This window comes from Idiotropiscis lumnitzeri, chromosome 4, assembly GCF_059441095.1.
Source record: "Idiotropiscis lumnitzeri isolate Australia: NSW breed Sydney's pygmy pipehorse chromosome 4, RoL_Ilum_1.0, whole genome shotgun sequence".
NCBI classification, from domain to species: Eukaryota; Metazoa; Chordata; class Actinopteri; order Syngnathiformes; family Syngnathidae; genus Idiotropiscis; species Idiotropiscis lumnitzeri.
This window is the reverse complement of record NC_142394.1, coordinates 21193254-21205949: the sequence shown is the minus strand read 5'-3', so window position 1 is coordinate 21205949 and position 12696 is coordinate 21193254. Positions and strand designations below refer to the sequence as shown.

Here is a 12696-nt window from a genome sequence, read left to right as displayed (position 1 = left end):
AAAAATTCCTGGTTTCCTGGAATTAGTCTCTTGCTGCCCGGCATCCGGATTTTGGTCTGTTTGACTGCCACTTCCCTCCCTTGGATGGGATCTTGTTCTTTAACACATTTTTGTGATTCAAGGCTACCTAAATAAATTTGACTTGACTTAACTTCTGTTTAGTACCATAAATTCCATTTAATTCCAACCAACACCTAAAACAGAAAATGTCTGAACCTTTTGTAAATTTAATGAGAACATGATTGGATCGCGAGTCCAGGATTATCACAACATCAAAAGGAGTAATGTACAGAATAGGCGGTGAAAAGAGAAACAAGAACAAGTTAGGTTAGGTAAATCACAGATGCGCTACTTTTTCCCATCTAATTAGGTAAAGGAATTTAAACAATACTTGCTCTTTTACAGTCTTTTACTGGATTAAACACAAGTGCCTGTATTTCTAATTAAATACAACATGCCTACTTTTATCACCTCTGCTCTTTTGTTTGATCCGTGGCACCTTCCTCCATTGTGTTGCCCGGCGTGAGCTCGCCCACCAGTGACGACTTTCAGAGAATGTAGGTCAGGCGCGACAAAGGAGGAGGTTACGGCGTGTCCGAATTCAGACGGCCTGGTGTAACCCCCGCAGGTCAACACACATTAACCTCTTTTGTGTGTACAAATTTGTTTGAGACCGTACCTTAAATAAAAGTTAATAACGTGGACAAGACAAGGTCATGCGCCTCAACAAATGAATGGATTGTGGATTTGTGCTCGTTGGGGACGCTCGATAAATTGCATGTATGGCGACCAAGATCTATGTAAGGAAAGGTGTCAGGCAGTTTGATGCCATTGAGACGAAAATTGTTGGTTTGTGAACAGTAAGAAGTGGTTTACCGTGTCTCAGCAATCAAGGAAGTTGGGAAACAAGAACCGGTACTTTATATGTATGCTTTTTCACGAGCTACAAAAGATGCATGTTAGCTCCAATAGGTTCTGTCTGCTTTTGATGTCCAAGGAGCCTTTAGGGTATCGTAAAAATTGCAGCAAGACCTCATCAACGGTGGCCAACCAATGACTACAAACCGTGAGTCATCGGAAGCCACAGCGCGAGAAAACTCAACACTTCCCATTTGTAGCTAGGTGACTACATACCTTCTGGGATTCTGAAGAAAAAACAGAACAGAACTTTCCTTAAAGACAACCATCTCTGCAGCACTCCAGCAATCTGTGTGTTAGAGTGGCCAGAAAGAAGCCACTCCTTCATTAGAGGCACGTGGCACCTTTCCGGGAGTTTGTCCACCTGAAGGACTCTCAGATCATACGAAAGAAAAATTTCTCGTCCGATGAGACAAAGATTCAACTCTTTGGCATGAATGCCAGACATCACGTTTGGAGGAAACCAGCCAACGCTCATCACCTGACTCATACTATCAGTACACTTAAGCATGGTGGTGGCCAAATCAGGCTGTGGGGATGATTCTCAGTTGTAGGAAGTAGGAGACTAGTCAGGGTTGCGGGTGAACTGAATGACCTTGGACCAGACAAAGGTTTACCTCCCAATAGGACAACGACCCTAAGCAGATAGCCATGACAAAGGAACGGCTTCGGGACAATTCTGAATTTTGAATCAGGAACACAAGAATTCTGTTTTATCGTAAGCTTCGTTAATCAATGTGGGCAGCCGAAGGTGGTTCTGACTCGTCCGTAGCGCCATCTCCTTTTATCCACAGCTTTCACTTTCATTCAAGTACTCACACGGACTCAAAGGAACTCTTTTGTCTTCTTGTATTAAAAGTTTCACAATCCAGTACTGTGAGCAATGTCGTTCGGTACAACGAATGCATAACGTGCTTAAAATACGGGAACGGTCAAAAGCTGTTTTTGCTTCCTCGACTACCAGCACATTGTCTACTCTTCCTCTGTCCGCACAGTGGGGGATCACTTCGCTCGCACAAGCGCAGTCAATCACCAATCAGAAGAATCAAACTGAACCGTTATTTACAACACAGTAAATTCTAAATTCTTAATCCCATAGTTTACCTAGAAGAACTAAATATAAATCTCGATAAATTCCTAACATGAAATTAAATACATCAAAAGAAGAACTGGCTCTCACACCCTTATTTACAGACTTCAATGAACCTAACCAGCATGTTTTTGGAACGTGGGAGGAAGCAGGGGAGAATATGCAGAGCCAAAACGGCAACACCAAACCTTAGAACTGTCAGGAAAACATGATAATGACGAGTCAATCATGTTGCCTTCATGCATTTATTATCCTACAGAAAAATACGCTTTGCGTCAACTTTCCACTTTTCTCACGGAGAAATCGGTTGCTCTTGAAACCTATAAACCATCAAGATTAAGTTTATGTAACCTTTTGGCAACTACTGCATATCAACGATAACCACGCTGGGAATAAGGCAATTAAATTATTTTAAAAATTGATTCTACTGACTCGCAGCAAAACGCAGGAGCTGCCAGTTTAATCATTCCTCAAGCAATCAATAACCTCTTGGTAGCTGTCCAAATGCGTTTCCTCCGACACCACCCCCACTACACCACACACACAAAGAATCGCTAGATTGGACAAAATGGAGGATAATTCATCCTTTGTGTCCCCTGCAGACCAAACTGAGGACTTATCAAGATCCCATTTAGAAGAGTTAACAAAGGGGCTTAGGACTTCCTTACAGGCAAATTTATCGTAAAGGACTCAAAACACAAAGACATGAAAAGTCCGATGTTTAAAGGCAATGAAGTAAAACACAAGACGAGTCAGGAAAATTGTCCATCATTTGCCCTGGTCTGTTTTTTTTTTTTAATATTGCATTTATGCTGCGGGTTTTTGCATTATTAAAGAAGATTTTATTAGCCAGTTTGAGTTCCACCCCTCCCCAAAAAAATTTATAAAATAAAATATCCTAGTGAGGAGAAGCGGCTCATATAATGGATGGATGGATGAATCTACCGCGAGTGCTTTGTTTGGCCGGTTAAAATTTTCTGTTCTGCTTGTATGCTTTTAAAGATGCAGTAATATTCCTGTTTTGCTATGCATGAACTCATCTATTCACAGAATTGGTCTCAAGAAAGTGCAGTATGTTGAAACGGTACATCTTCGACAAAGAGACAAGATTTATACGTTGAGGACTATGTAGCCTGGGTTCTTAGGAGAATTTAGGCGAGTCTTCAGTGCAAATACGTGTACACAGTCACTTCTGGTACATTTCTTTTCACAATTAAATCATTGATATGCCATTTATTCTAAGAGTAATTTAAAGTACTTGTGAAATTATATTTAACTGTATTTGGATTCAAATTAAGTTGAAACTATTAATAAGGACTAAACAGGGATAGACCAAAACAGACCTCCGCCAAGGTCAAATAGGCCTCACGTGGATCGCTAACCGGTTGTTCACCTTCACTTCTGAAAACGCCTCAATTGTGTCATGAATATTCCTACATCGTTGCTGATCATGTTTTCATGCCAAAAACCCCAATGCTAAGCTTGACAGATTTGTTTTTTTTTATTTGAACCAGAACAGACCTGCGCCAAGATCAAAAAAGCGTTGCTTAAATCAGGATTTGGTTGTGTACCTTTGCAGGACAGAACCTAAATAATTTTATACTTGCACATTACACTGCTGTCAGTTAATAATCCATCCGGTATGAATGTTAGCTGAAGCGCAACAACAACGCACTCATGCCGCTAAAATATCATTGAGAGCTTATTTTGTCTGGGTGTGTCTCTTTCATTCATCTCCCTCATTAAAAACAATGCTAGGGGGTATAGAGGTGCAATGGGGGTGGGGGGGCGGCTCCCAGGTGCAGCCATCAGGGCCGACCTCCTGTGCTAATGGTGTTCTCGGATCAATTACCGCTCAGCCGGGGTGCGGCGCCTATACATATTTCATGACAAGCGGCGGATGCTGCCGAAACCTCTCACCTTCTTACGCCGTCGCCAACCCCCACTTATTCAAGCCGCACCCAAGCCAACCCAGCCCCCAAGTCAACCCCAACGGCGTGGACCCCACCCCCACGTTTTCTACCTCGGAGGCGTAGATAAAAGGGAGGCTCCACTTGTTAATATGCCGGGCACATGAAGGTGGGGTTCACCCCGAGCGGTTTCTGCTCGGTCTTTGTCTCAACGTGCGCTGTTTGCACTGGGTGTGGATATAAATATCCATACGTGACGTAGAGATCCAAACACATCATTAGACGACCATCTGTCGTTAAGAGAGCATCCCACATCATGAGACGCTTTAATCGACTCTTTCATTCTCAGAGAGTTCTTGACGTGTTACAATTTGAAACAGGAATGAGTCATTTCAAACTGAATCTACCTTCAATTATATAACTAATCACCATCTGTCGTTAAAAAAAAATGAGACAGGACCATCCAGCACATTAAAGTGATTTAATGCACTCTTCCAATCTCTGCAAACTCGACATGAGTCCATTTTGAACAGGAATGAGGAACTTTACTGAATCCACCTTTCAGTATATAACTTGTGACCCTCGGTCATTAAAAAACAAGAGGAGAGCTTCTAGCATAATGAAGTTCTTTAATGCCGACACTTTAAAATGCCGGTGAGCTTCCGACGTTGGACCATTCTGAATAGAGATGAGCAATTTTAAACTGAATTCACATTTAACCATTAGACTTATGACCAAATATCAGAAAAAAAATGGGAAATACAGCCTTGGGAATGAAGTAGTGCTTCGACAGACTTTGTCCAAATAGGAGAGCTGTCAATGTTTTACCATTTCGTAAAGAGTAACGAAGGAACTCATCGTAAGGAACGAGCAATTTCAAACTGAATATGACCTACGACCAACAAAGGGCCTTAATGCAAACTCTTTCATTTTCAGGTTAACGTTTTAAAGTTTTGAACAGGGATGAGTGAAATCCAGGATTCACCTTTGACCATATAATCTGCCATTTAAAAACAAGAAGAGGACATACACTATCATCAAGTACGTTAATGCAGACTCTTTCAATTCCAGCAAGCTCTTAATGTTTTACAATTTTGAATAGAGATGAACAATTTCCTTCAACCATATAATTTATCGCCACAATATAGCCAATCTGTGGGATTTATTTTTTTGACCATTTAAAATAAAAACGAAAACTAAATTGTGTCATTTGAACCATGCAGTGTAAACCGTATTTGAAGCGGCACTCTGATCTCAAAAAGAACTTTGTGTTGTCATATTGGAATGACGACAAAACATGTTCCCAATCAGTTAGGTCATAAACGATCGCATTGCGTGCTTAACGACAGATTGTGCTTTTAATAAGACTCCACGTTGACAAGAGCCACAAATAACACATCAAGTGCACCAAACAGCAAATGTGAACCTTTCGTCGGTACAACAATAAAAGCTAAGTGGGGACAAATGTCCAGCTGTTGCTATAGCGCTTGCTCGCTAGTGTGCGCGTCTGTGTGTATGTTTGTGCGCGTGCGTGTGCATGTGGTGTGTGCATGTGTAAGACCCAGTAAGGAATTGGTGGGAAAATTGTGTGTTTATCCCCCATCCAGACAAAAAGTGTCAGCAGCTGTACAATTCAGAATTTGCCACGGACTTCACACACTTACACACAAACACACGCACGTCTGTATTGTGCAGCTGTGCGAAAAATCCACATAGCTCCTTGGCAACTAGATATCATATGATGATGCCAAAGCACCACATCAAGCTCTGCAGTTCATTCAACGTACTTTTCTGGCATATGATGCTACTAAAGCGCCACAAGTCACTTCAACATAGTTCTTTGGCAAGATGTCACAAATGGCAGCAAAGCACGTAAAGAAGTTCCTTAATTCACTTCAACATAGTTACTTGGCACCAAGACGCCAAATGATGGCGTCAAAGCACTACATTGGAGCTATTTAAACTCATTCAACATAGTTCCTTAAATGCCACATAATGGCATTTAATTTTCCAAGAAGCTTTTCAACTCACTTCCACACGGCAACAAGATGGCACAAAAGCACTACTGGAAGCCTCTCAACACACTACAACACAGTTTTTATTTGGCACCGAGTTGCCACATGATGGCACTAAAGCACATCAGCCTCTCAGTTCTCATCAACATTGTGTCTCTGCACCAAGATGCCACGACGAAACCAAAGCAACATTTTTATAAACTGATATGACATCAAATCAAATGAAGGCTCTTGCGCATTAACCAAATGTTAGAAAGTCTTCAAACTCACGTTTTGTCATTTATGCACAATAGCAAATGTTGGCAAAATAGACTGGTCAAACTATCACAACATAGAAGCTGCATCATAATAAATGGGGAAAAAACTGTGAAATAAAAAGACTCCACAAATATGCAAATTTGTAATCTGTAATTTGGCTATTGCTTGAAAGTGGCTCTGGATCGTGGCTCACCCGAGCATTGTTCAATTTCAATTTCACACTTGATGGGTAGAGAGGTACTTCAGATTCACCTATTAGCTTACGAGCCATTTAAAAAAAAAACTAGTCTTTTCCCATTATTATTCTACATTAAAAGAAGCTACTACTAACTTGTGTGTGTTCAAAGAAGTTGACGTGCCAGTTTGGTGGCAGGTGGCGCGACTCAGGCTGGAAGCATCTGCCGCCACAAGGGCACCAAAATGCGAGCGGCCGTGGTGGATAACGAGGTGCGGCATTCTTCCATTTACCGCCAAATTAACTCCTCGACCCTCACCTGATGTCAGGAGCTTTCGGGGCGGCCACTCGGCAGCTTTACCCCCGCAAATGTGGTTTCTCGTCACACTGCTTTGAGCCGTGCTAGACGCCTCATTTGGTGCATCTGCAGCATCTAATGAGCAACATATGCACGTCCCATAAGCAAAATATATTTTAAACAGCTTCAGGTTTTGATGCATTGTGGTTCAACACAGCTGCAAACTACCTGGAATCATGATCAGGGTTCAATTCCTGGCCCCAATACCCAGCATGGACCAGTCCCAATCTCACACACATACACGCCCACAAAAAAAGTGGGTGGCGTCAGGAAGAGCATCTGGTGTAAAAACAAAACTGTACCAAACAAGTCACGTGGCCAAGCCAAACGTCACAACAACTTCAATAAAAGAGTCCCCCCCCAATCTCTTTTTGCCTTTGCGGAAAGAAAACAAACTGTAATTGTCAGACTATCAATACCTGACAGCTATTTGCTCTATGCTATCCACATTTATCGGTTGCGAACAGTAAAAAGTAGCACCTGCACAAGCGAGTAAAATGTAGAGCAGGGGTAGGCAAACTTTTTGATTGGTGGGCCACAATGGGTTCTAAAATTTGACAGAGGGGCCGGACCAGGAGCAGATGGATGGAGTTTTTTGGTAACCTCACCTCATTGGAGAAAAAAAATACATTTAATTTTAAATGAAAATGAACAAAAGCATTACAACAAAATATATGTTTGACACACCAGAGTATTTAGAAAATAAAACATTAACAAGTTTTATTCATTTAATTTTTTTCAAGTTTGGCGGGTCGGATTAAAACGTTTAACAGGCCGCATGTGGCCCCCGGGCCATAGTTTGCCCATGCCTGCTGTAGAGACTTCACAGTGACCACTTGTTGAGGTTGAAAACAAATTATCATTCGTGAAATTTATTATTTCAACAATGATTATTTTCACACACAGACTTTGCAGTTGGTTGCTAGCCAAAACAGCAGCACCTACAGCACATTTTTTTCTTACTCAGTGTATACATTGTAAAGTAGATTTTTTTTTATTTAGTTTGAGATAAAAATGTATTTTTACTCAATTAATTTTTTGCTTTTAATCCTAATGTTTTTTTGCTTCATTTCCAATTAAATGCCCCCCCCACACACACACACAAATTTATGTACTCCTATTTAGTTAACGTAACATACTTGATGGCATCCAGTGGAAACCGTGTATCTCCAAATTTCTTTTATTTGAGGATTCAAACTATTATTTATTCATCGTGACTTTATGTTTTATGTTTGATCTAGACATTAGCTCCATTGGGTGGCACTTTTGTGGGCTGTCGCATGATCAAGTGTCACTTTTTAATTGCCGTGTCCACCTTGAGAAAGAGTCAAGGTCAGTTTTGCGAGATCCGTGAAAAATCCAATACGTGAACTCCCATAAACGGTGATGGGAACGAAGCCACGTGCTGTTGCAGTCTGTGTGAAGCTCATACTTTCAAGGCTTCCACCTGTCCTTGTGAAAAAATATTCAGGGAATGAAAGTGAGGAGTATTTTTGTTTTTCCACCCAGAGCTAATAAGCTTGTAGAGGAATCTTGTTTTTCAACGACCAGTCCAGATGTTTTGTGATTGCCCCGCAAACAAACAAGACATCCCCTGGCACTGCTGGATATGCAAGACCATTAGAAAGATTGTCAAGTCTTTCCCATGTAGCACAACTTTTTTTTCCACGTGGAGCCATCATTACTATATTAGCAATGTATCACCTCTGCTGAAACAAAAGTCAGTGTTTGTTCATTCGTCAAAAATCCTGGAATTTCCCTGAAATGGCCGCTTCAAAACAAAATGTTACGACTTCCTGATAAACCTCAAGCATGGATCCTAAAATGTTTTTCATGTGTCCTCTGATGATAAACATCACAAGCCAATCTAGGATTTTTTTTTCCCTTTGGGGGGTGAATATGATGGGGGCCAAAGCCGCAAAACAAACAAACAAAAAAAAAATTATAAACCAAAATATTTTCAGAAAATACTTAAAACGTTCCCTACAGCGGACGGACGGGGGGAAAATCTGAAAAATAATTCCGGGAAAAAAAAACAATAAAAGTCATTTAACTGGCCTGGCACCTGGGTGGTCCGATTATACTCCAGGGTGGTGGGGTGAGGCAGTGCCCTTTCAGCCCCACCTCTAGCGACACCAGTGATCAACATGTGCACCCAATTTCATGTTGATCAATGAAACGAGTACACGTGGTTGTTGTTCTCTAAAATTCTTGTGGGCACGACATATTGTGTTTATGTTTCATTTTGAATAACATTTGAAAAAAATGACAAGAATGCTAAAATGTCGGTAGAAAGGTATGTGAAACATTTTGACTTACTGTCACTTACTGTCAAAAAGGCTGCTAAAAAACTGCCAATTTCAATAAGGAATGTTGCTACGGTTTAGTTTTTCCTTATATTGTTGACTGAGTTTTGTCAATATTTGATTTTTATTTTACTTTTTTTTTTTTTTTTATAAATAAGACGCAGACTTTAGGCCGTAAATTTACACTTAATAGTCAATACTTCTAATGCTATATAACTAAAAAAGGGGGTCCTCAGTTTACGGTTGTCTCTTATAATTGTTATCTATTTCATTTTGACTTCTTTTGGAAATTTAGTTGCCTTTAAATAGTTTTCAGGGCAGGTTTCTTAGTTTTTATTAGTTTTAGTTTTATTTTAACTTTAGTTTTTATTAGTTTTAGTATTTGTCAGTTTTTTGGTTTTTTTTTACATTTTGGTGTATGTTGGCTGAAACTTAAACCTGGTTGTACGGTGTATGGTTTATTTTCATATATGAAACAAAAAAGGAGAAGACTTGTTTCCTACTGTCACATATCGGGCTGTTAACTGCCAAAAGCTGCCAAGTCATAACAAACACGTCAACTCACCGCGTGCACAGCTCGCAAGCCACGGCACGTCACGCCGCCGAAAAGTGCAACGTCATCTGGTGGCGCTTCTTATATTGGCTGCCGTTGGGTGACGTCGCTTCTGCAACCTTCCTTCTTCCGGCTAACAGCCGTGCTGTAATACAAGAAGAAATATATTTCAAATCAGCACGGTAAGTTTATGCAATAGAGTAACTGACAAAGATGAAAATGAACACATTTTCTAGAATAATAGTTTTAGTTGATGTTGAAAACGTAAAGTGTAGTGTGTTAGTTGGTATTAAAAAAAAAAACAACAACATTTTTTTACAAAAATGTGAGTTCAATTTTAGTTTTCCTTATTTCGTTATAAACTCGAGTTCATCAGTAGCAACGGTTGAATACAACAAAAGTATGACTTATTCATAGTCTCTCGTCGGCAGGGAGAGACGAGCGCTGCAGTGTGCTCATCCATCACATAAGCGCTCATGTCAGTTCCTCATTATGGTGACACGCCGTTTTAGCCATACAACACAATTATCCTGCGTACACAAAAGGTTCAGCAAGATTGACCGTTAACAAAGTTGCTTTTGTATATTCGTTTCTCCCCTTTTGGCCTGTAATTAATATCTCATCAGCCAAATGACAGGCTAAATAGAATAGCTACAGAGAGCCCAACGGAAGCACCAGATGTACATTAATAGAGGGTTGGCATTATTTGCATTTGAAAAGTGTGCTGCAATATTTTGTGTATTCATTTCTAGTTTTTTTTTTGTTTGTTTGTTTTTTTAAATTTGCTTAGTTCATCCGTACTTATCTCATGAAATAACCAAATGGTTAATAATTCGAATGGACTTTGTGAGTTAAAAAATATTAGAATTTTCTACAAATACGATGTAATTAACTATACATACAATCCAAATTACATTTCACCTTCTAAATGGAATTGGTCAATTAATAAAAATTCTAAATTGAACATGTATATAATGAAAAAAATCTTACAAAGATAAAAAAATTTAATTCACGATGAATTATTATTTCACTGCTAAAAAAATTAATTAAATAAAAACATGTTTGTAATAAAATACACACAACATATTGAGTTTATTGATTGCATAATTCAAAACCATTTATTTTAGATTAAAAGATTAAAATTTGCATTAATTTAAATATTAAAATTACAAAATAAAATACAATAAACAAGTCATTTGTTATTTTTTATTAACCAGTTGGCACATTTACTATTACTTTAAGGATAAATATTGAAATAAAAGTATTAACTTGCACATACTTGAATTATTTTATTATTCAAATGAACTACAATTTATGCAGCACAAACAAGAAAATGACTAAGTAGCAGCAGTAACTCCCACAATTAGTGAGCGAGAAAAGCATGACTAAACTGGCTCGGGGGCTAACAGCAACCTTGCCAAACGTTTTTTTTTTTGTTGTTGTTGTTTGTTTTTACGGCAAAGGGAGGCAGGCAGGAGGTTATTCTTGCCATATTTGCCGAAGCTGCTTCTAATTAGCCGGTGCAAAAGACACCCGCCGCCCGACACATCAGAGTGCGAGGCGAACTTTTGGCAAGCTCTTACCATCATGAAAAGCATTCCTTTACTATCAGTGTGTGGAGCGCACCATCAGGGAGCCAACATGGAGGAGGATACGTGTTGAGGGTTCAGGGCGTGGAATGCGCGATTGAAAAATATGCACTTTTAAAGGCTGCAGTAACCTTTAAAAAAAGCCTTTTGGAACATATACATGCTCATATTTTTAACATTTTAACAATTTTTTTTTTAACTACACATTAGAGAACTAACATATCAGGTGGTTAAAAAAATGTCAAGTGTGTTTTTCCTGCTCTTATTAGGATACCCCAAATTGGAGGTCTGTTGTGTCACATGACACGTGACAATCAGATGTGAGGATTTGATAGGAGGTTGTAATTAGAACAGTTTAAACACTGACGATCATCGTTTTCCAAGCAAATAGTGGAGAATTTTTTTTTTTTTAATACTAATCACTCAGAGGATAATAACCCTGGATAATCTGATGAAATCTGTCTGTACAGTTTTTTTTAATTGCTTTTAACACATCTCACGCCACAGGATAATCAACCAAAATTGTATTTGAGACATCCGATAATCAGGTCATTGCAGACTTTTGGCCCAATTATCAAACGTGGGTATGCGAAATTCCTCTTATTTTACATTTTGTACTTGAAAGGACACAGCGCACCACATTGATCACGAATCCATGATTGCCAGTCTCTACTTTTAAATTTCAAGTCACCCACTGAAGATTTGCTATCGTAAATATTGAACAGTTTTAACATTTAAGATTATCTTTCCCCAACTCTTTAGTTTTCGCAGATCTGGCATGAACCACTTTTAATACACTCCGCACCATTAGGTAGTCACTCAGGATAACATTTCAAAGGCATCTGATCTATTTTGCAGATTTCGATCTGAAAATATGACTCCACACTCAAATTACAATCACTCAGGATAATCTTTGAGACATCTGTCAAATGGGCCTCCATTGATTTAGATCAGAAAAATCACCTTTAACACACCACAAACTTCAGGATAATCACTGAATGACACTTGATAATCAAACCTTTGCTGACTTGGATTGCAAGGGAGGGAAAATTCTCAACTCATGCTCAATTATCAGTATGTGTGTATACCACTTAAATCCTATTTTATAATGTTTAGTACTTCAGAAAACAAATAAAGCACACCGCACATAACGATAGCTTCGCCAGTCACCTCCTGCAAATTAGATAACATTTCATATCACAATCACAGAGGATTTGTGGTCGGAACAATTGAAATGTTTTAACACTTGGTTTGAATGGTAAGACCATTTTCTGAACCAATCAGAGAAGAAAAATCATTCTTCGTACACCCCACACCACAGGATAATCGCTGAAGATAATCTTTCAGATAATGAGGCCTTTGGTGACTTTGATTGCAAGGACGGTTTGGTGGGTGCTCAGCATTGGCCCGATCATTGGTAAGTGGACCCCGCGCAACAGTGACTTCCCAGCAATGTAATTGTCAAAGACAGTCAGAATAAATGAATAATTTAACCGCTTGGGGGCAGCCGGGGTGTCACCGTTG

The 12696-nt window shown here is 39.4% G+C and overlaps 1 long non-coding RNA gene across 1 annotated transcript in view; it reads right to left on the bottom strand.

Moving 5' to 3' along the window:
* LOC148338534 (uncharacterized) overlaps window positions 1-12696 on the bottom strand; it is a 42309-nt gene that overhangs the window by 22927 nt on the left and 6686 nt on the right. Inside the window, exon 2 of the long non-coding RNA XR_015842910.1 lies at window positions 9596-9728. This is a non-coding gene — a long non-coding RNA (uncharacterized LOC148338534). The remainder of the gene's footprint in view (window positions 1-9595; window positions 9729-12696) is intronic.